Raw genomic sequence first — 25,147 nt, 5'->3', positions numbered from 1 at the left:
AATTAAAAATATATCAATTTACCGTACATACAAGGGCTGATAATCCAATTGTTGGTTATCAAAAACTATTTCTGTTTTGCATGCCATGCCATGCAAATGATGTGCCTCAATGTCCGCAAGAAAATTTTGGTGGTCCACAGGTCTGGCGGTGCACCCTTCAGCAGAGTCAGGAGAATGGCCAGGCTTGAGCGGGGGCACAGTGGCCAGAGTCGCGGACCATGTCTCCCTTGTGCATTGCAGGCTGAGGGCGGTGGGTGGGTTATGTCTCTGAACAAGGTTTAGACCTGAGATGGGAGAGTGGGCGGGTTCTGGCATCATGATGTCATGTGACACAAGTGACACACTGCTTCCCTGCCCATGCATGGTCCAAAGTCTGTAAATTTAGTGGTCCTTGACACTCAAAGGGTTGGGGACCACTGTCATAAATTACCTTTTGCAAATCTGTAACACCATGAGCAGGGTTTAGTGACCCCAGGAATTTATGCTTCTATCTTGAAGGGTTTGCGTCTTTAAAATATTGGACATTCAGTGGTAATTTTGTGCATTTGACTTTGGTAGTGACACAGCTAAGGCCATATAAAAACCACCAGAATTACTTCCCTGTTTCTTCTGTAAGGTCCAGGAATGTGTGTGTGAGGAGTGACCAAAAAAATAGCATCTAAGGATCGCTCAGTCTGCAGGGAACAATGTCCTTGCCCAAAGCTTAAAGATCCCTTTAAGCTTTTCTTTTTCATAGGTGCCGAGATATTATTTATTTACTTTCCTGACAAATTTAGGCTAAAATGTATTCATTTTATTTAAAATGTCATTTTGTTAAGTTTTCATCTTTCATAAAAATGATACCTGTTGATCTTGATGTGAAGGTCCTTCTTTAGGCATTTCTTATAATGGGAGGCAACATTGTCTTCTTTTTTGCTCCTGTGTTATCACTCTGTCACACAAGGTTAGGATGGAGATTATAAATAACCATTTCAATGCACATTATTCAGTCATAGTCCATTTTCACCATCAGGAAGCCACCCTGAGAATGGAAATTAGATTTGTGATGAGACCCATAGATGAGCTTAAACATTAGCAACAGCTAATATTTGCATGACACAATAATCAGTTGCCCTCACAGCCAGCAGAGTGCTTTGTTTGTTCCAGGGCCACTCCATAAGCCAGAGATGGAAACCTCATGTCATATCAAAGGAATCTGACGACTAAAAAAAAAGGAACCTAAGACAGGTTTCATTGCATGAACCTTGTTATTATCCTCTTAAACCACCTGAGGGCACCTGTTCAGAAAAAAAGTTTACATAGTAAACAAACTTGATCACCTATGTTTGACAGCTCTATGGGCAGAGCTTGTGTGACAGTCGCCAAAATTAACCTGGGGAACACCTCCTGCCTACCTTGCCCTATTAAAAATAGTATATATACTTCAAATGTCTGCTGTCAAGGCAGATCACTGCAGCTGAAAAACACCTACATGTTCTGCGGGATTTGGAATACAGTGATGTGCCTTCAGTCTGAGATGTGTCCTGCCAATAAAAGACAGACGCCTTTGAAGACCAGCAGAGCTGACACTCCAACTAATAAAATGACCAGGATGTGGTCTTCATCCAGGGGTGGCCGGACATCACTTAAGAGGAAATCCAGAAGGGTGCTGTACCCACCTCTGGTTAAGAAATATTTGCCACGTGAAGAGAAGGACACTGCCAAGAGATGGTTGGTCATATTTGGGGCTATTGTACTTCTTCAGGTCTTTTGTGAAGATGCCACTGAATGTGATGTTACCTTTCCAGGATACACTATTGATCTCCTGGAGGCAAGACCACCATTTTCAGTCTTATTGTTGAAAGAGACCTCTTCACAACAACCAGCAAATCTTTCTGTTTTGTTCTTCATGACTGTTGATGCAGAAGAAATGAATGCTGCATTCTCTGGAGATTCTTTGCAGTAGGAACCTGCTGAAAGGTAGACCAGGTTCTAAAGGATCACCTGAACTCTGACTGTCGATGGAGAACCTAAGTTCAATATTATTAATGTTTTTACGAGCAGTGACAGGGATCCACAAAGCACCTATCTGCTGAGAACCTTTTGATGGAGTTTACAGGATTCTATGGGTACCTGCAACCTGATGAGGACACTCAACATTAAGTCGTATTTTTTTTGAGCGATGAAATCAAGAACAACAAGTTCTGGAGAAGATTGAAATTAATGTTTAGTGTTGTAAAGGACATGATTGAGACTGTTACCGTAGACAAAACAGCTGAAGTCAAGAAAGGTCAGCTGGATGGCAAATGTTGTGTCAAGTCTAGCTTCACTAAGGAACCAACCCTTCCATGTGCCAATGATGGGTGTATGCCAAGAGCAGGGACACTGAGAAGCAAACAGATAAAGGAGCCACTTGAGATAGGCTGTGGAGACACTTGTAGAATTGTATAAAATTTTATACCTCAGAAACATTATTATTTTCGTGTCTTTATGCTTTGCCCTGGATGTATTGTTAGGATATCAGCAACGTGTTTTATGAGCTTATATAAAAAATCTTCAAATAATGCAATTAGTGTGTCTGCGTGTTCCATCACTCACTGCTCCGCTGCGCATTACTGGGAAATTTAGATGCCAGTCAATTACATGTGCATGAAGATTATCCAGCAGCTGAGTCAAAACAAAATTACAAGGCCAACTCTCTTAAAGCAAAACTCCAGGCGACACATTTAATTAGCTAAGGCAGGTTCAATGGTCAGTTTAAAAAGCTTTTTTTATGTTCTGTTTCCTTTTTGGGGCTCTTGGAATATCTGTAGAGGCATTGCATCAACATGGTGAGCTCAGAACACACATATTTGAATAAACTATTAATACATAATTATTTTTATATTTAAATGGAATCGTAATATTCACTCTGACTATTTTACTTACTTGCTGACTGCTGCCTATTTTCATGGTTATATTCTATCCACAAATCTATAGACATATCAGGGAGTGTAATTTATCCACTTGCGGAAAAACTGCTGAGACAAAACCAGTTGTTGACTGGTCCTAAAAGAGAGGTGGAAGAACAAGACTTTAAATAAGGTTTCAAATATGTACTTTTACCTTGATTGCTTTAAACAGTAAGAAATCTGGATTTATAATAATAATATTTATTTCTCTCATCAGGTTTCTACTGCTGTGTCTGTGTTGAGGAGCATCCATTTCAAGCTCTGTGACTCATTTTATTATGGGACACATAATCTGTATAAGAGGGATATGAGATAATCCCAAAGATTTGGGTCACATACCTGCATTTAGTTATATAAAGGATTCACGAGGAAATTTTTCTGGGAGGCCCTGTTTGTGGTAAGTAAAATGCTTCCATAACGTATCAAACTGGCAACACATTGGGCTCAGTTCCAAGTCTCCACATTCTATAAACTGATAAAGTGGGGAACGCTGGCGGTTGACTGGATGGTTTTGGGGTTCAAACTGAACTATTATCACCAAGACAGAAGATAAAGACAATGTTTATAGTGCTAGCTCAAACAAAAGTAGAGGGAAATCTCCAAAAGGAAACAACTCTTCTTATGACAACAAGGTGGAATTTTCTCTTACTCCCACAGGTGTTTACAGGACTGGAACTGGGTGGCTATCTCCCTGTAAATTTAAACTTTGACAAGGGCACTAACCTTAAAGCCCATCTTTGGGCAATTGTAAACCTGTTCAACTACCCCTCTAACCCAGCCTATTTTTTTTTTGCTATGTAAACAGTATAAACAGATAGTAGATTTACATACCTTGATCCTCCAGCCAGGTCATTTGACAGTGCCATTTACAAGTGCAGGTGACCACTAATGCTGATTTGCAAGTGTAACCATGTTGTCTGGTGATTGATGTAGTTGCTTTTATTATTGGATGTGAAACAAGAGTTGCCTCCACTAAGATATAAATGATTTTCAGATCACTGCTTAGTTCTTCAGAATGCAATTTTTATTCTTGCTTAATGTTTCTCCAGCACCTCCAAATTTTAAAGTGCCCGTAGTGACTGTTGCACCAATGTCGCCTTGTATTCTGTGAATGGCCAATTACTGGGGGGATGAAAAGAACACTGGTTTAGCAGTGAGTAAACCACATTTATACATCCATTTATAAATGTATACATTATACATATATATAATATCAATAATATTCAAAAATTCTGCATGAAAAGAAGTTATCCTGGAGTTATGCTATAATGGAAAAAAAGTTTTATTTTTTTGCATGGTGTCAGGGTTTTAATTGTCCCTTTTGATACCTTTTATCTATTTATAGTTTATTTCAATCCAGACAAAGTTTTCCCTTAAGTAGTGCAATTTTTCCATGAATTCACTGTGGTTTTCTGCACATACATGCAGGACATTTCAGTCTTTAATTTTCTTAATCTTTTAGCTGGAGCTAAGCCAGGAAGATTCCACTTTTCCATAAACTTTCTGAAGACACAGCCTACCAAGTGAGAGCCCATTGTTATCATGACATTTGTCTTCATTCATTAACCACCTGGGCGTTACACTGATGTCTAGATTTCTGTACCAAAAGCGGTACACTGTTTTTCATGATATTTCTTTTTTAAATTGTAGACCTGTAACTTACAGAAATATGTCCGAACAAGGGTCTAGTAGATATCATGAATATAAAAAAAGTTTGAAACACACAATCATGTAAAAAAAAAAAATTACTTTTAAAAAAATTAAATAAAAAACACAAAAATCAGCTTAAACAAGAATACATAAATAAATCAAAAATACTAAAAATGCAATATTTCGGTATACTGTATTGTAATATATTTTTCTAAAACACCTCCATGTCCAACGTCCAACGTCACATACCTATAGACAAAACCACATAAAAATATTTTGTATTATTTTGTGTTGGATTGGATACAGGACTTTGTATTGAATCCACTACAAAATATTTGAATTTCCCGCTACGACCCCCATCGACGGGCGCACGCACGGACATCATCAGGAATCGCTGAGGGACGTGTATGCGAACGCCGGGTATTCTAATTCTTTCCGAACTTCTGTCGGGTTTAACGGCCGAGTGGTTAATCACTGGAATTTATTGGCCTTGGCCCTCTGAATTAATTAAAAAATGTGGGCTGGTTCTGAACATACAGCATCTGTGTCCAAGCACATCAAACCATGGGGACGAGGTTGACCTTCACTGAATTGTGATAAGAGGCTTTAGGCAGGCCTGGCAAATACCCAAACACTTATTCCAGCAGACATGGTTTAGGATAGAGCTACTGGACTTGGGGAGTGCAACCCCACCAATGACCTAGTAACACAGTGAGGTGGAAAAAAGTAAATTGTGGTTAGCTCATTCTAATCCTTCAGGGAGAAGCCTTGATAACATCCAATTTTAGCTCACACTGTGCAAAAGAACATTTCCATCATCGTGTCAGATTGATTAATATCTTTAAAGTATTATGTAGCATTCACTGTGCCAGCTCCACCTTACATTCCTCTAATCTGATTTGTCACTACCCCTTCCATAAGGACTATAACATATGTGTCACATGACTTTATCCCAATTATGCTCTCCCCATTCTCACTACTGTAATCTAATAGCAGAGGATTGCAAAACCAGAATATAGGATTTACCACTATGCAGTAGCTGCCTATCTACAGTATTTTAAATAACGACTGTGCCAAAAACCAGCTATTATTAGTATCCTGACTTGATTCAATAAATGAACTGCTGGATAGGGGCTGCTGGATTTATCTACCCAAAAAAAACTTATATTTCATTTGTATTGGAAGCTTTGGAAATTCAATGACCTGGCAGCATAGAAATGACTATGGAAGCATATTGGTTAAATGCCTAAAAAAATGTTAAGCATTTCCTTCCGTATAAAATCCCCTAAGTGAAACTTGCTTACTATATGTCTTCTCTGTTCTCACATTGTTATTTTATTACACTGGTCTTAATGGCAAGTTTCTATATATTGGTTCCATGCATGTGCATTCTGAAGGTTTTAGTTTCAATCTGAATGACTGTATCATCCCCTAGATTCCTTTATGCACCCTGTATGCTTCCACCTTGAGCCCTCCTTTGCATATCTTCTGAGGGTTTAGATCTTTGCCCCACTTATTTGTGTTTCAGCTCTTACTGTTATATTCTCCATAATAAAAAATAAATATCAATATCAATCAGGATGGTAAGGGCCCTCAATTTGGGCACAGAAGGGCCCTTTTAGACTTTCAGTTGGCTGCAGTGCTCTACTACAGGCTCAATCATGCTCCCAATAGCTCCCATTCAACTGAAAAACAATGGTTGAGAACAATTGTGTGCTGCAGTTGCATTGCATGCCACATTCAATCTCACACAAAGCAGTTGTAAAATGCTGTGGATGACAGCATAGTAGTTGCAGAGGAATGGCTGGAAGCAGCTGGAATCAACTTAGAGTGTGTTTTTTAACCAAAAGTCAGAGCCAGCAGACCTACAAAGAAAACCTAATTAGCACTAGTTAAACAATACCTAAAAATGAAATACCTACCTCAAGAGTCTTTACTTATTTAATTATGTATCTGTCTGTTGTTTGAAACCCCCTTCATGTACAGCACTGCATATTATGTTGGCGCTATATAAATCCTGTTTATTATTTTAAATATTAATATTTATTCTAGCAGGTAAACAGAATGCTTTCCCTGTGCATTCAGGTAAACGAAGATCTGCCCAATTAAAGTGGTATCTGTGTTCCTGCGGACCAATTTGCTCATTTGTACAGAGTCCTGGACCTCCAACATGGGAGGCATGTAACTGTTTCTATAATGTTGTTTTCTCATCAAGTGTTACTAGAGAAATGTATCAACAGTAGCAAAACATTTGCTTTGTGTGCTCTAAACTCACAGAACTTTCACTGCAACCAGGAGGAAACAGCTGACTGATGGAATTCACACCATGAAAGCATCCTGCCATTGTACAACAGTTCACAAATTCCTGGAAAAACAATAAAATAGTTCTCAACAATAAATGCGATTATCAGATCAGTGTCTATTCAGCCTTGTAAATTAACACACAGTGCAGAGAGTTATTTAGATTTTTCCATATGAAGTCATACACCCTGGTGAATGAGCTCAGTGCTAGACACAGACATAACTAACACCTACAGATAAAGGTGATATACAAATGAAGGTAATAAAATAAATAAAAAACAGTGGATGTAATAGTGTACTGTGGAAAAAGTAAGTATACTCTTTGGTCTTTGAAACTGTTGCTTATAGCAAGAATGACTTTTCCTGGGATTTTGTATAACTGTCCATCCATGTCTGATATTGACCGGGTAGTCCCCAGGTTACATACAAGATAGGGACTGTAGGCTTGTTCTTAAGTTGAATTTGTATGTAAGTTGGAACAGGTACAGTATTTTAATTAATGCAATTAGGACATATGTTTATCTCAACATATTAGAAGGCAACGTGGTGTCAGTTACTGTATAAAATCATCACTGTGAGTTAATCAAAAAGCATAAAACAAAACCAAACAACTTTATGAAGCCTAGACATCCAATAACTTCTGGAGGAATTTGTGCTTTATTATGCAAAAAAAAAACTGCAGAGTTTGTCTTGGTCATTAAAGAGTTACAAGAGGCTGCAGAACAAAAGGGCAGAGAAGCCCGTTTGTATCTAGGAGTCGTCTGTATGTCCGATGTCCCTAACTTGGGGACTACCTGTATGAAGTTTGTAACCCCTTTTTCATGCAAAATTCAGTTAAGTCATTAAGTTTCAGGACTCTGCAGTGGGGATACCATAAACATAACTAAAAGCACATTCTGTTGAAGAAGGTATTATCTGCATATATGTCTGTTGTCATTTGAAACATTGTGTATCACTGATCTGTGGCGGTTTGTCTGGGCTTCTACCTCCCAAAGTTTATCCCAAGAGTCTTAAGAGAGGCCAAGATTGCCTGTGTCGAAATAAATCAAATGGAAAGCATGCCGTGGGTATTATTAATGAAGGTCTAGTAGCACAAAGCTGCCTTCTACTGGCCATAGCTGGAATGTAGACAATACTATACCTTTTTCCAAGGAGGTGCTCTGTTTCAGTTACACGTATGTCACTGATTTGTTGGTTTAAAGTATCACTGTTTCACCCATTCCTATAGAGAATAATGAGCACCTTCCAACAGCCCCTGCCCCTGCTAGATGTCTGGGAACACAGCTAGATCAAATTAAAAAGCATTAAGGTTCAGGGCTGTTATCACGGCAATGCAGACTGTTCTGTGAAAGCAGAACTTTGAAGTGTAACAACGTTATGGATATCACACCCTAAATGTGGCCCATGGTTGCCCAATTCTTAATGTATTTATCTACCTTTTTTTTATATTATATAAAATATATCATCATCACCATCCTGTGATTGGTCACACAAGAAGCAGCAAGCTGATGACCTCCTATCTCTAATCGCTCTGTTTTATCCTCTTGTCAGTATGTTCTTTATCAACACATGGAGCATGTCACATTGATTGCTAAGCTTTCTTATACAGGGGATACAAATTCAGATATTTCCAACGGCTGTACTTTAAACACTTTTAATGATCTGAAATTAATGCATAACTGCTTAACTTGAGTAGTTTATATCTGCCTGAAGTTCAGCTTTACCTTCAGAAGCAGTGCACTAAACAGGTATTCCCACATTCAGCAGGTTATGTGATCTGTGCTGTCAGAGCACCTAGCACATTCTATATTTAGTAAGAGCACTTTCTGCTATTGCATCTCAGGAATGTTCATTGTTCAATGTGCCTGTTTCATCTCGAAACTAAGCCCACCCAGCCTTACCAACACCTATACTATGAGTGGATCTGGAGAGATAGACCTTTTGGAGTCCTGAAGTTATATCTCTTGAAGATCATTTGTGACATCTCTACATTGTGTTCCAGGGTCTGCACATGTTTAAGCCCACCAGGCCTCACCAACAACATTACTATAGGTGGATCTGGAGCATTAGATCCCTGGACAATATTTTATGCCCCTTGGGGACCATTGGTGAGATCTCTAATTGTGTGCCAGGGTCTGGAGAGTTAGACCCCTGGACATTTTTTTTTTGGGACCATTGGCGAGATCTCTTCATTTTGTACCAGGGTCTTGAGAGTTAAACTACGTACACACTACCAATGGTTTTTTGCCCGATATTTGGCTCAGGGCTGATATCGGATGAGAATCTGGTGTCTACAGCACGCGCTGTTCATCATCTGAATGACCATCCTGGCAGATCCACAGACGATGAACGACGAACGATCGTAATGCAAGTGAAGGGGATAGAGCGCGCAGCGGGGTGCCGCTCCCTTGCCTCTCCCCCTCCCCTCTGCATAAAGCAGAACGGTGCTCGTTCATGCATCGTGGAGTGCTTAGTCATTGGAAAGGATCGTGAAAGATCCTTTCTAATGACTATAATTGCAAGTGTGTATGCGGCATTAGACTCCTGGACCATTTTTTTTAATCTCTTGGGGACCATTGGTAGGATCTCTGCATTGTGTGCCAGGGTCTGGATATGGAGAAATAGACCTCTGGACAGTTGCATATCTCTTGTGAACCATTGGTGAGATCTCTACATTGTGTTCCTGGGTCTAAACCCACCAGAACTCACCTTGACCTTATTTCATGCACTCCTAAAAAGCACCATAATAATCATCATGCCTCTACGTGTCTATAATTTCACAAGGTGAATTTATTAGCATTTCAGCCTGACTTGCTTTTTTTTTTTTTTTTTTTTTTTTTTAAATCCACTGCAGACAAAACATAAGAAAGCCTTACATGTTTTAAAGATTTCATCAGCAACCTCTGGAATGACGATTCAGTAGTAGTTACCCATACAGAAAGGGGAATCTTCTGATGTGTTTGGAGTGGGCGTCACCTTTCAGCTCCAGTGCTTGGCTTTGTAGTATTCAGAAGGTGTGGCCTTTTAGTAAATAGTAATTGACCTGTGAGTCTCTTTTCACCTGCCAGTCGTGGTAAAGTCCTGTGACCAGTACAATAAAATCACAGAAATACATCAAATGTGTTTATACAGTCATTCTTCGACAACAACAATTCCATAAACAATGCATGAAAAAATTAATGACATAACGTTATAAAAAGGTACAGTAAGTTTATTGACGCTTTAAAGGGAGTCCTGGAATTAAAACAACGTCACAAGGTTACACACATTGTGTCAGGCACATACATAGACAGACCTGCATTTATTTTTGAATTGCGTGTTTTATTTAGATCATAAATTTTATTATCAGATATGCTACAGGACTACAAAACCACAAAAGTAGCCTGTACAGAAAAGTTGTTATTGCAGACCTTGACTAAAATAGTAACATAAAGTTATATAAGTTAAAGTGAATCTGAAAACAACATTACAAATGTAATCTGTTTAGCTAATAGGATATATACCTAATAAACAATAATATGTGAGCTGGCAAGTTCTTTTTTTGCAAAAAGAACAGGAAATGTTTCTTTTGCAATAAAACAAACTTACCTGCCTATACATAATCTTTAGTTGATGATTTGCTACACAGCACATGCGTAGCTCTGAGATTTTGACATACCTGACATACCTTGACATACCTGTGTGCCAGGGATGAAAAAACCCACCTGGACATGTGCAGGAGGTATGTCATTCCACCCTGGTGAATCAAGATGAGGTGAGTCTAGTTCCAATTTAAATTTGAGGCTGCAGGTGTTTTTTAAAGTATTTTCTTCTTTAATTTTATCATTACTTGATAATGTGAGGATGGAAAAGTCTGATTTTTGATAATTTAGAGATAGCATTGGCATTTATCTAGGCCACAGCTCACCATAGCTGGCAGGGCCACGCTCACCCCAGTGGATATTCTTAAAGAAGCAGCTTTTGCAGATTTTACAGAGGGCAGCAATATTTCTTTTTAAATCTAAGCATTACTGATAATTCTATGCTTCACTTTAAAAATAAATAACACAAATTTTTTATAATATGGAAAGGTGTGAGCATCGAGCCCATAAATAATTCTGCATGATGGTAAGTTTAGGAGAAATACATTTTATTTATCCAACTGCATTTGGCAAATTCTTTTGCATTAAGTATCAATGACCCTATAGTCAAAATATGTGGGGATCCCAGTGCAGCTGGGCCCTTTAACATTTTCAAGGTTTGCTATGGCTATAGTAAGATCTAGATTTAGGTTATTAAAGTGGACTTCAGTCAAATGTTTTTTTTCTGACAACTTTAAAAAAGAATCCAATGCTGCACCCCCATTCTCATCAGAAAGCGCTAAACACTAAGTTTCCAGCTGGGTTGGAAATCACTTTATGCATGCATTTGAGTTTCTTGGAGCTTGTTGCTGTGTGGTTGCTTTTTCTACCTATAGGAAGAACCGCATCAACACCGCATGTGTGCATAACAGCATCATGCAACTGGGTGGGACTAACTGTGCAGCTTTTCACAGTCCGAAAGGGACCCTAATGTGTATTCATCCTCTGAAGTGTATAGAGACCTACTACAGGGATGGTCTTTCTGATGCCTTGAGCTGGGTTAGAACATGATATTTTTCTTAAACATGTATTTTTTACAGGTATATTTGTGTAGATGGTTGGTCACAGTATTATACAGATTTTATGTTTCTGTATTGTGCCATTATATTTCATATCATTTATTGAGGTAGGAAGGGGTCAGTGCTTTTACTCTGTTGTATCTTTATCTGTACTGTAAGAAATAATTCACCCAAGGAAAGAAGGAAAATGTTTCTAATATAGGAGCTTTGTTTTTTATTTGGTAGCCCTTGGTGAAAGTTCTCACACCTACAACACTCATTCGGGCTCCTGACGGTTTTTCCCAAGGCGGTGACGCGGGTAAGGTGTCAATCACAGTGAGTGCTGTTAATGCATAGACGTTCACAATAAAGGTCACACGTCACAATTAGCTGTGATGCTGTGATGGCAGATCTGCTGAATGACCAAAGTCTGGTCTCCACTGCCAAAGTAGAAAAAATGCTTCATGTGGACTGAGAGACTGCTGAGAATTTTTGTTTCTCAAAGCCCAAACAGATACAGACTCTGATTGGGCAGATTTTTATTTTTTTGGATATTGTGTCATTACTGTGTCATTTACCCTCAGCACATTGTCCTATCTTCTTTAAAATATATATTCTGCTAATACTTATATCTCCATTCAGTTAAATGTACAATGCACAGCACTGATCATCATCCCTGTACCTTGTGATATACAATGCATAGCACTAATTCCTATACCTGCACCCTGTGATATACCATGCATAGCGCTGATCCCCATACCTGCACCCTGTGATATAGGACCCTGTGATATACAATGTACAGCACTGATCCCTATACCTGTACCCTGTGATATACAATGTACAGCACTGATCCCTATACCTGCACCCTGTGATATACAATGTACAGCACCAATCCCTTTACCTGCACCCTGTGATATAGGACAGCACCGATCCCTATACCTGCACCCTGTGATATAGGACAGCACTGATCCCTATACCTGCACCCTGTGATATAAGACAGCACTCACTCTTCTCAGATCTGCAGATCATTCTCTCAATATTAATCTTTCAGCCACCCGCTCTGGTTCCTCCCATGACACTAGCGGGATACTGATTGGAGCTGAGAGGCAGAGGGAGGGGCTGGGTTTGTTTATAAGGAACGTCTGATCGTCATGTTCTTCAGTCTCTGATCTTCGCTGACATTCTTTGTTCACAGTTGCCACATTTTGTTGTCTGTGACGTCACAATGTGTCTGGAATCTGGAAAGAGATCCCGGCGGCGTAGAGCCCCGGTGCCCATGCTATGCATTGCTGACAGCTCGTCCTCCTCATCAGAGACTGACTATGCCATGCCAATCGTGCCAGCCATGATGCCACACAGGAATAGCCGGCCTGAGATCTTCACCTTCGATGTGGAGGCTGTGCAATCCGCCCCTACTAAGCCAAGCAGAAGGGGCACTGTGGGGCCAAGGAGCAGAAGAGCCCGCAGGGTTCTGTACCCTGCCAAAGTGCGGAAATATCTCCCACCCCCTGAGACTGATCGTCCTCTTCGCTGGTTGTACATACTCTGCTTGCTGGTGTTCATACAGATCTGCTGTGAAGAGAGTATGCCAGATGATCAACCGCTGCCCACAGAACCAAATATGGTGTCTATGGGCGATCTGCATCGCTTTGCTGGCTCTGTGTTCACAGAGCCCACTGTGCCCTTCACCAACCACAGCCACAGTGCACAAATCAACGATACCACCCTCACCTGGATGATGCACCAACACTGATAGCCGAGAGCTGCCAACTCTACCTGTGCCCAGAATGAGACAGTTTAGGGACTGTTGCCACGCATTAAGGGGCCACACTATACAGAATACTTGAAGAGAACGGTGCACTACTGCTTATGTGCTGCTACACCTGACAGAAACTGTTCTGGAACTGACACTTGAATCTAAGGCATTTTGCACCAAGAATCTGCCAAAAAAAGACTTTTATTTATGATTTAATCTATTTTCTATTTATATATTTTCATATTTATGATAAAATTAAGACATATTTATGGAATAAAGAAATGTTGATTCATGGTTGATGAAAATGTAATGAATGTGTTAATAAATTATTATTTTATTTTAATATTTGTTTTGTGCTGACTTTATTAGTGGATGAAGAGGTGTATATATAATAGGAACATAATCAAATCCAAAAATATTTTATTGAAACCATTCTTATAATAAACAATTATTTGCAATTCTACAGGTTCTAGGTTGTGCTGATTGTTGAATTTTAAAAATATATGGTCATTGTTGCAATTCATCATTAATACACGTTTAGTGGGAATTTAATTTAATTTTCTATCCAGTGGAAAAGCATAACATTAAAAATTCTTGGATCACTGGATGCAAAATAACATAAAAAATCATTTATTGAGGGATTTATTTTCATTTGTTGAAGGACTCCATGAACATGGAGGCTTGCAGCAGGGGGCTAGGAGTGGGGTCGTCATGACATGAGTACGAAGGCATCCCCCAGCAAGTGTGGTAAGGGTTAAGTGTAGGTGGAGGAGAGAAAGGAGAGAGTAGTTAGGGGCTGGGTCTGGAGTGAAGAGGGAGGGGAGTGGAGGGGCTAAGTAGTGGGTCCAACCGAAATGAGAGACAGGTATTTGCGGGTAGAATTTGCAGGTAGGAACATCAGCATGGCGTCTTTTGACCCCCTGATGGATCAGCCTAGAGATGCAGCGGCTTCACAGGGTGAGGCCTGGTTGCAAGCTAGGATGGCCGAGGCTATTGGGAGGGTTGCTAGTGGGTCCCAGGCGAGTGTTCTAGGGAAGCGCCAGCCAGAGTTGTGCGCAGGACTGTTTTGTTAATTGGGCATGATCAGGGAGGCATACAGATTGTACGGGGGCACCGTCTGTCTACGTTATGACGAACAGTTTCGTCAGCGGAAGGCAGAGGGGGGGAGGGGTGCAGGAAGTTTTGGCAGGCTTGCGTGAAGTGGTGCAGGCGCTGAGGCAGGGGGGCATGGAGGGTGGTGAAGGGGGGCATGGAAAAAGGGGTAATCTTGGATGGGGGGCAAATGGAGGCCAGCGGGGAGGGTGCTTGCAGGGGATCAGTGGCGTCAGGTGTGGGGGAAAGGGACGCAGGTGACAGAGCAAGGACAAGAACAGGTCAGCAAGACAGGATCGGCGGACGGCATGGGAGACGCGGCGAGAGGGGAAGTCCACGTTTGCTTTGAGGAACCATTTGGAGCACATTTGAGGTCCGCGAGCGACTGTTAGTACATTGACATTGAGTACATTGACATTGAGTACATTGACATTTTTTCTTTGTTGCCGTTAGAGCGCTTTAATGTGGATAGGCCAGTGAGGAGGGGAGTAAGGAGGACAGCAAGAATATCAGACATCGCTTGATTCCTCGCACCTTTTGTAACCAGTTGCAAGCGTTTAGTATCTTGGCGAGTGTTCTAGGGGAGTGCCAGCCAGAGTTGTGCGCAGGACTGTTTTGTTATTTGGACACAATCAGGGAGGCATACAGACTGTACGTGGGCACCGCCTTACTGCGTTATGACGAACAATTTCGTCAGTGGAAGGTGGTGCGACCGTCATTACGGTGGGACCACAAAGACATAGGTCTTTGGGTGAAGATTATGTCAGTAGGGAACAAGGAGTTGGATCACCGGCCGCAAAGAAGAGAGGAGTGTGTGGGTTGTTCAACAAGGACAAGTGCAAATTGGGCGGGAGCTGCCGCTTCCGCCACGAGTTCTCAGGATGTGGAGGTAACCACGGTCTTGCCAGGTGGTTTTTTTAACAAGGGACTGGCAAGGAGGGGGGGTGGGGGTGGTTTGGAAAAGGCCATGACACCGGTGATGCACCGTTTTCTAAGTAAGTATCCCAAACAAGAGGCGGCCAGGATATTGGAGGAGGGTTTTGAGAGGGGGTTTTGGATTCCCTGTGAGATGAGTGTGATTCCGAGAGAATTTGAGATCGGCGTTGCAGCATCCGGAGGTAGTGTCTGCTAAATTGGCAAAAGATGTAGGTCTGGGTAGGATGAGTGGCCACTTTGAAGTACCGCCGATGGAAGGCCTGGTGGTTTTGCCGCTGGGTTTGGTACCTAAAAAGGAGCCAAGTTTCGCATGATTCATCATTTGTCGTTCCTGCCGGGGGGTTCGGTGAATGATGGAATTAATCCAGAGCTGTGCTTAGTAGCATACACATCGCTGGATGCTGTGATTAATTGGGTAAGGCGCTATGGAAGTGGTGCTTTGATGGCAAAAGCAGACATAGAGGCCACTTTTCGTTTGTTACCGGTACATCAAGAGTGTATGCGTTTTTTAGGGTGCAAATGGCAGGGAGCATATTTTGTTGACAGGTGCCTGCCTATAGGGTGTTTAATTTTGTGTGCCTTGTTTGAACAATTTAGTTCATTTTTGGAATGGGTGGTTAAAACTGTGGCAGGGGTGGATTCAATCATCCAATATTTTGGTTGATTTCCTGCTAATTGGGCCACCAGTTTTGTTGGGGCCATTGCAGCACGTGGCTATCCGTTTTAGAGTCCTGCTAGCGGGGCAAAAAACAGAGGGCCTAGGGTAAGTTATTACGTTTTTAGGGATTGAGTTGAATTCTGAGTTTAAGGAGAGTAGGTTGCCTCAAGATAAGTTGGGGGCTCGATGGGCGGAAGTATTTGGTGCTTGTGCTAGAAGGTAAATGCGCTTGAGGCAAGTCCAGTCCCTGCTGGGTAAGTTGATTTTTGCATGTAGGGTTGTGTGCATGGGTAGGATCTTCTGTAGGAGATTTGCTGCAGCAACGGCCGGTGTAAAATTGCGGTCCCATTCTGTGCGGTTGTCTAAAGATATGAAGGCAGATTTACAGGTGTGGAAAGTGTTTTTGGATTTATTCAATGGTAAGGCTATGTGGTTGGAGGGGCCAATAGCCGTGATTGATTTGGAATTGTACACGGATGTTGCAAGCTCAACAGGCTTTGGCGCATATTTTCAAAGGAAATGGTTGCGGGGTCGTGGCCACAGGAGTGGGTGGAGGCTGAGCTGGTGAAGAACTTGGTGGTGCGGGAGCTGTTTCCCATAGTGGTAGAGTTGTGGGGTGAGGCCTTGGTGGACAAGAAGGTGTGGTTTCACTGTGACAACCTAGGAGTGGTGCAAGCTATTATTAGTTTGTATCGTCAAGGCCAGCGGTGCGACTGTTGCGGCATTTAGTGTTAAAATGTTTGCAAAATAATATCTATTTGTTTGTGTGACATTTTCCTGGGGTGCGGAATGTCCTTGCTGACGTATTGTCTTGTTTCCAGTGGGACAGGTTTTGCACACTGGCACCGGAGGTGGACGCTTGTTCGGGAATAATTGGTAAGATGATTCAACGGTCAGTGAGTGAGCAGATGTGGAAGGCTTATTTAACAGTTTGGAGAGGTTGGGAGGACCTATGTAGACATTTAGGGGGTTGGAAGCCGGGGTGGAGCCGGTGCACTTGCTTTTGTTTTGGTTGGCGCAGAGTTTTGCGAGAGGGGTGTCCGTGGCGGGGGGTAACAGAAAGTTGATGGGTATGGCATTTTATTTAAAGTTAAAAGGGTCGCGGGATGTTACTAGCGAATTCCTAGTAAGGCAAGCAGTTAAGGGTTTTAGGAGGGGTAGAAGGACCCCAGACAGCAGGAGGCTGGTGTCGTTTACGTTGCTGGGGGAGTTATTGCACAGTCTGGAAGGCGTGTCTGGGGGTCCATTCGAGATGTTGCTTTTTAAAGAGCCATTAGTTTTGGGACCATGATGATTGGGTTGACCATGATGAGTTGGTCAGTCCAGCTCGGGACCGAGCCGGGGGGGTGTTGGTTCAGGACGTGATGTGGACTCTGGAGGAGATGAGTGTATTGATTCGGCAGTCCAAGACTGACCAGATGGCGAGGGGTTTTGTGTGCGACGTTTCCAAATGGAGGGGTCCCCTGTTTTCCTGGTGAAGGTGGTGGGAGAGTTTCTCCAGCAAAGGCCTAGCATAGGGAGGCCGGTGTTGGTGCAGGCAAGGATCTGAGCTACCCTGGCAGGGGACTAGGCGTAGGGCCATTATACCAGAAGTGCGAAGGCAGCCCCCAACAAGTGTGGTAAGGGTTAAGTGTAGGTGGAGGAGAGAAATGAGGGAGTAGTTAGGGCTGGGTTGGAAGTGAAGAGGGAGGAGAGAGGAGGGGTTAAGTAGTGGGTCCAACAGAAATGAGGGACAGTTTTTTGCGAGAAGAAGTTTCCCACCCTCCCTTTATTTTATGGATAGGACGTATGGCGATTGGGGCTAGGAGGGTAAGAGTTCTATTGGTCATTTTGGAAGGGCAACCCAGTGGTAGGGTGCCCATTAATGATGTTATGGTGGGACCCCTGAGGCGGTTCTGGGCGGCTAGGGGCCAGTGTGGTACAAAAATGGTAAATTACATTTGGTGGAGCGGACTTTACCTTTCCTAGACCTGCAGCCTTTTGGTTAAAACTGGAGTTGAATTTGGAAATAGTGCAATAGGGCACAGTGTTTAAATAAGGGTTTTGGTTTACAGGTATTTATAAGTATTAAGGAAAGTTTTATATGTTAGCAAATCTGAAAATGTTAGTTTTATGGTAATATTGTGATAATGTTTGGTTATTTATATGTTTGTTTATTTTAATATATGTTATTTAATAAAAGGTATATTATTTTTATTTATGGTTTTTAAAGATGTTAATCTTAAAAACAGTTAAATAAACAGTTGCTTGCCAGCCATTTTAATCCCAAGCAGGTGTCCATGTGTTCCTAAGGGGGAAGGCTGGTAAGCAATGGGGGGTGGGTGGGGAGTGAGAGTTAGGGGAAAAATTTAAGTGTGGGAAATGTTTTTGGTGCGGGAAATATTTTTGATGCAGGGAAAGTTTGAGGTGGGGAAAATGTTTTAAGTGCGGGAAAAAGTGTAAGTGGGAAGAAAGTTCTAAAGAGGGGGAGGCAAAGATCTGAGCTACCCTGGTCATTAGTAAAAGGTCCCAAATTCAGATATTGTACCTACTGTAAACGTACACATTGAAATCACAAATCACTCCATTACATTGCAAGGATTCACACGTGTCACATTAGATTTATTGTATTGCACATATCTATATACAGGACAGTTTACAGTCAGGTACTTCCTAAATTTTCAGCAGATCCAGTATGGGATGGTACAGTAGAAACCCAAGGGATGTGATGCAACCGCAGTAAAATCACATACGTATATTAAAATGACAAACCATAAATTTCGAAACCAAGAAAAATTGTACGGATGTTTTAGCTGAAAAAAAAAATATTCAATCTAAAAATGAGGAACCTTTGTCAATGTAAAGCTGTCTGTTTCTGGGGAGATTAAATCTCACTTTTTGTGCTGGTGGCCACAGCAGAAGACAAATCAACACAAAAGAATAAAAATAAAGTCCTGAGTGGATTGTTACTGAAGCAGTATATACCAATCAGCTTAAATATTTAACCAGCTGCCTTGTGTGGGTCCGCTTGTGCTACCAAAGCAGCTGTGAATGGTTACAGGATGGGCTCCACAAGGAGCTGGTGCCAGGACGTTTGAGGTCACACTGTCTCTGCCCGCCATGGCCGCTTCCCATACTGCATTCTGCATGCTTCTTGTGGGTACTGGACAGGGGTCTACATGAACGCTCTATTCTACAGCTTTTTCTTATGGTCAGCATTAAGTTTCTCAGCAGTACTATATTGGCTGTTTTGTGAGAATTAACTGAATGGGCTTGCTTCCCCTTCATATGTGTATTAAAAAACATTGGGTATCTGTGACCCTGATTTGCCTGTCTGTCATTGGACCACTTTTGGTAGGCACTAATCATTGCAAACACTTATGAATCCAATTGTTATGGACGTACCCTGTCCCGGTAGTCTAGCTGTCACATCTAGATGTTGCATTATCTATCCTACCCCATGTCAGGTGTTATTGTAACAAGATAATCAGTGCCATTCTCTTCACTTGTCATTGGTTTTAAAGCTTTGGCTGACCGGTGTTGTGAACAAAGGGAGGAACAAATGAATGTTCTTAATCCTTGCTGTATTTCTGTTCCTGGCTCCTTTATAGAAGAAAGCCCTCATTTTCTGATGTAGGGTTCACAGAAACCAGATATCATTTCAGTGGAAACATGCTCAACAATAAATGTTTTATTTTTATTTTATAACATCATTGCAAATTTTTTAATCCCAGGTTTTTTTGCTACATGCATAGCTATTCCTCTCTAATTATACGTAGTAAACCTGGTCAGGAGAGATCTCTACATTTTATGCAAAACTACCGTATTTTTCGGCGTATAAGACGCACTTTTTCTTCCCCAAAACTGGGGGAGAAAAGTGGGTGCGTCTTATACAGCGAACACAGTTAAAAAAAATTTTTAAATTTCATACTTACCCGATACCGCGATCCCGCGATGCTGCATGCTTCTCCTCTCCTCCTGGCTGCAGCGCGTAACCCCGCGATCCTCCTCCTCCTCCGAGAAGCCGGCACACGTGACCCGCGATCCTCCTCTGAGAAGCCGGCGAGAACTGCGCTCTCGCGATCCTCCTCTTCTGGTAAGCCGGCACACGTGACCCGCGATCCTCCTCTGAGAAGCCGGCGAGAACTGCGCTCTCGCGATCCTCCTCTTCTAGTAAGCCGGCACACGTGACCCGCGATCCTCCTCCGAGAAGCCGGCAAGAACTGCGCCCTGCGAGAAGCACTGCGATCCCGGAAGCACGCTGACCGGTAAGTGGCACAGGGTGATCAGAAGGGGTGAATTGGCACAGGGTGATCAGAAGGGTATACCGGTACATTGGCACAGAGTGATCAGAAGGGGATGAATTGGCACAGAGTGATCAGAAGGGGATAAATTGGCACAGAGTGATCAGAAGGGGATAAATTGGCACAGGGTGATCAGAAGGGGGGAATGAAGAACATATTGATATTATTGACAGTTCATTTCTGGATTTCTTGCAGAAAAATACCAGTACCACCTGCTCAAGATGTCTAAGCAGAAGAGACTGGCACATAACGTTACTTTCAAGCTGAAAGTTATCAAATTTGCTAAGGAGCATGGTAACAGAGCAGCGGAGAGACACTTCGGGCCACCTCCAACTGAGAAAATGATAAGAGAGTGGAGGAAACAGGAGGATCAGCTCCAAAAGTTGGATAAAACCAAGCACACATTACGTGGAGCAACTGCAAAGTGGCCAGAGTTAGAGGTGGAAGTGAAGGAGTGGATCACACGTCACCGGCAAAATGGACTTTCTGTCTCAACAAAAATGGTAATCTATGAGGCCAAACGCATTGCTGTGGAGAAAGGCATTCAGGATTTCACCGGATCACCATCGTGGTGCTATAGATTTATGAAGAGATCTGGCCTTTCAATGCGCACCAAAACCAGAATTGCACAAAAAATGCCAAAGGAATATGAATCAAAGATTCTGTCTTTTCATAAATTTGTTATTGATGCGAGGAGGAAGAATAACATTGAAATTAGCCAGATTGGGAACATGGATGAAGTCCCGCTAACCTTTGATGTGCCATCTAACAGAACCGTAGATGACAAAGAAGCCAAAACCATAACTGTAAAAACCTCAGGGCATGAGAAAACCCACTACACGGTTGTGCTGTCCTGCTGTGCAGATGGTACCAAACTGCCTCCGATGTTGATCTTTAAAAGGAAAACATTCCCAAAAGAAACAATTCCACGGGGAGTCATCGTGCACGTTCATGATAAAGGGTGGATGGACGAAAATGGCATGAGGCTGTGGATTGACAAAGTGTGGTCCAAACGTCCTGGCGGGCTTCTGAAAAAAACTTCCTTATTGGTGCTTGACCAGTTCAGAGCGCACATTACAGAAAATACAAAAAAGAACTTTAAGGAAGTTAGGACCCAAATAGCTGTGATTCCTGGTGGTCTTACCAGCCAGCTCAACCTCTGGACGTTTCCATTAATAAACCGTTCAAAGTTCTGATGCGAGAGGAGTGGAACACCTGGATGGCAGCTGGGAACCATGATCTGACGCCTACTGGGCGGATGAAGAGGCCCACTATCACACAAGTGTGTGAATGGGTTAAAAGATCATGGGACTCCGTGAAGGAGAATATTATTGTCAAATCCTTCAAAAAGTGTGGCATTAGTAATGCCTTGGATGGAACAGAAGACGACATCTTATTTGACACCAGTGAGGAAGAAAGTGATGACAACGACCGCGTGGATCTGTCCTTCCTCATTTCTGATAGCAGCGAAGAATAGAAATTCTTGGGGTTTGAATAAAAACATTACAGCCTTATTTTTGTTACTTTCACTGTTTACTGACTTTACTGACTGTTAATGAGAGTAAAGATAGTTCTTAATATGTTACATAGTTGACATAAAATTGTTCTTAAACTGTTGTTAAATTTATACAGTTGATATAAAATATTTTACTACAGTATTTGGTTCAGAATATTTTTTTTCTAGATTTTGCTCCTTTAAAATTGGGTGCGTCTTATAGGCCGGAGCGTCTTATACGCCGATACAGTATATAAATGACAGTAAAGAATTAAAATGATTTGCGTGTGTGTTTGGAGTGGTGTCATCTTTTGGAACTTGATTCATTGATACAGAATTGCCATCTGTATTGGGTGTCATTGTCACTGGGACACAAAGTGATGGGAAAATAGGGGGGGGGGAATCTTCCCATGGCTACATCTATGTGAACTGTTGTTCTTGCCAAGAGATTTTTAGTTCTGTTTTAATTCAGCCAATATTGTGATAAAGATAACATAAAGAGCAGGTCAGTGACCTACCTTCTCCCCAGTGCAGTATAGTTGAGTCACTGACCTGCATCTCCATCCCATCCTGCTTGACAGTGAAGGAATTTTGGCACATCAAGGAGGTCATCAATAGGTAAAGGTTCTAGTTTGGTCCAGCAGTAGATTGAAATCAAACTTCCACTGCTCAACACTTGAGAGGACAAACATTGAAATAATTTATCTTCTAAATCAATATAAAAAGACTAATTTCGCATAGGATCCAATGTCCTTGAAGTGTTACATTTGCTCTGTGTTCTCATACTATTATCTTTTCAGAGTGAAAGTTCTAAGACTATGTTTTTTGTTAGGACATAATGTTTTAGGTTATTTTCTCCTATGATTGAATATCCTAGAAGCAAAGAATTGTTTATCCTTCAAGTGAAAAATACATTTTCCTTGGGCACAACTGTTTTTGGAACAAAGTTAGTGTTCTGTATTTCTTAAAGCAGACCTTGACTATTGAATATTGATGCTAGATTTGCCTTAAGTTCAGTTTGATGTTTGTGTGTCCAAATTGATGCAAAAATTTGGAATATTTATATCCAAATCCAAACTGGAGTTAACTTTGAAAACCTCTTTAGCCACATAAGAGGTGTGTGCATTTTATTGCAAGGTCAGCTCATATAAATGGTGTCACTCTTTAAGGTGTGCTGTCCAATATTGGTGTGCTCTTTACAAATGTATCAAGACAGAATGAAAAATCATTTCACAGGTTTGTATTTTAACTCTGTAGTTAAGTTGTTGGTGTTATAGCAAACTTGTGAATTGCTAATGCAGGGGAAAGCAACAGGTTTCCTTTTATGATGGCCCCACTAGGTGTACAGTTGGCTCCACAGTTTTGGAAAACAAATATCTGTATGTAATATCTGTAGGTGCAGGTATGGGGGATCATGTGGCTAAAAACCCCTTTGTGACAGCATTGACACTTCTTGATTGGCTGCCTTTGCACCCAGCACTGTTATATTAGAATGGGGAAAAGGTCATAATGAATTTCTAAACCCAAAAACATACAGACAACTTCTGGGATTAATAGACTAGCATTTTACAGAAAAAGGATAAGATAGTTTTGCTTCCAGTTCAGCTCACAGAAATGGATGACCTTACAGTTCCGGCAAAGTCTGCTGGTATTTTCTGTAGTTGCTGAAAATGTCGGCCTGAAAAATAAAAAATGTATGTAACCACCGCCACCACATTCAATGGCTGGCAACCTATAATATATCACGTTTTAGCTCTTGGGTTTAATAATTGTTTAACCTTTAGTAATCTTTATAGGTTTTCACCTCATATCAGCAATAAAAAACAACAGGGGAGCAGTTGTGACAATTGTGTGATGCTGTTGAGGTCAACATAAAATTGTACATTTTTTTGCCATGCATGAAATAACACATATAAACAAAAGGTTACATGTTTTATTTTATATCTCTACTGTAAGATTTTAAATGACTACTTGCTGCTTTCTTGTGATAAATTATGTGGTGAGCTCCTTGTAATCTCCCCAACATTCCAGTAAAATATTTAGCTTCATTACCTCACAGATAAAATAAAGAACAAATTGTGCTACAGAAAATGTCAGGACCACACGACTGCCCGCAAGAACAGCGAATAAGATTTTCTTTTTATATCTGACCTGGTTGGCTGTACCAAGCATATGTTACAGTACAATTGTGCACTCCACAATGATAAAACACTTAAATAGAGACATACATAAACATATTTACCAATATATATATATATAGTACTGATTCAATGCTGATCCAAACACCATTGCTTTATGGTTGCTAGAACACATCTTCTAATGCCGCATACACACGTGCAACAATAGTCGTTGGAAAGGATCTTTCACAATCCTTTCTATACTGCACTGCACAATCTTTTCCAATGACTAGCACTGCACATTGCAGCACTGTACATACAGCATTGTTCTGTTCTATGAAGAGGGGAGGGGGAGAACGACGGAGTGGCACTCTGCTGCGCACTCCCCCCTATCACTTTAAGATTGGTCGTCCATCGTCCGTGGAACCGCCAGGAGGGTCGTTCGGATGATGGACGACTGGCGCTGTAAACACGTCAGATTCTCGCCCGATATCGGCCCTGAGCTGATTATCGGGCCAGAACCATTGGACGTGTGTACATAGCTAACATCTGATGAGGTTTGGTTTTGGGACTGTAAAGCAAGTGGTCAATCATACCAGGCAGTCATTCACAATGAATATGAACTATTTTTTTTTTTCCAAGAGGCAAATCTAAGAGACAATATTAGTTTACTACAGTGGTTTAGTAAAGTGGTGGCAATACCAGATTTCTGAATACACCAGGAACATGGAGATTTATCTTTTAAAGTGTATCCAAATCTAAAAAAAATGATATGGAGGAAATACAGAATTCAAACTACTATTGGGTTTTTCTGGAATCTTATAGAAGGTAAGAAAACAAAAACACATAACCATATCACAGGTTTATTAAGCACATTGCAGCTTCAAGGCAATAGAAAATGTATTTCCTAATTAGGAAAGGAAATACGTTATACTTTACTACTAAATTAACTACATTGTTCCTTGTTGCTGTGAGGTTGCCAGCTCATTCATTTAGTTGTTGACACATATGAATTACAGTAGTTTACAGGTTCTGTGGTTTAATGGAGGCAAGGTACTGAATGAATCGCACCAACCGCATAGGCTGTATAATACATATGTAGCTGACGTTATGAAGTTTGCTAGCCTTTAGAATAAAGCACAGGGTGGGACATACAGGTAGTTCCTATACCATGACAAAATCCCTGGAAATGAACATGAAGCTATAAAAGAATCCTAAACCAGTTAAAAAGACACAGAGATGACGCAGTTAGGCCTTTAGGCGTAGGCAGGTTCACAGCTGATGAGAACACCTGGAATTCTGTAGTAGGAG

The 25,147-nt window shown here is 41.3% G+C and overlaps 1 long non-coding RNA gene across 1 annotated transcript; it reads right to left on the bottom strand.

Moving 5' to 3' along the window:
* Positions 1–583: 583 nt before the first annotated feature.
* On the bottom strand, positions 584–12,274 carry LOC140343045 (uncharacterized). Its single transcript, XR_011923234.1, has 4 exons — positions 9,758–12,274; positions 3,762–4,052; positions 2,908–3,027; positions 584–1,021 (listed from the first exon to the last, which is right to left on the bottom strand). It is a non-coding gene; the product is annotated as an uncharacterized lncRNA (long non-coding RNA).
* Positions 12,275–25,147: the final 12,873 nt, after the last annotated feature.

This window comes from Pyxicephalus adspersus, chromosome Z (assembly GCF_032062135.1).
Source record: "Pyxicephalus adspersus chromosome Z, UCB_Pads_2.0, whole genome shotgun sequence".
NCBI lineage: Eukaryota > Metazoa > Chordata > Amphibia > Anura > Pyxicephalidae > Pyxicephalus > Pyxicephalus adspersus.
Note: the sequence above shows the minus strand (reverse complement) of the source record. Positions and strands in the feature narration are given on the sequence as shown.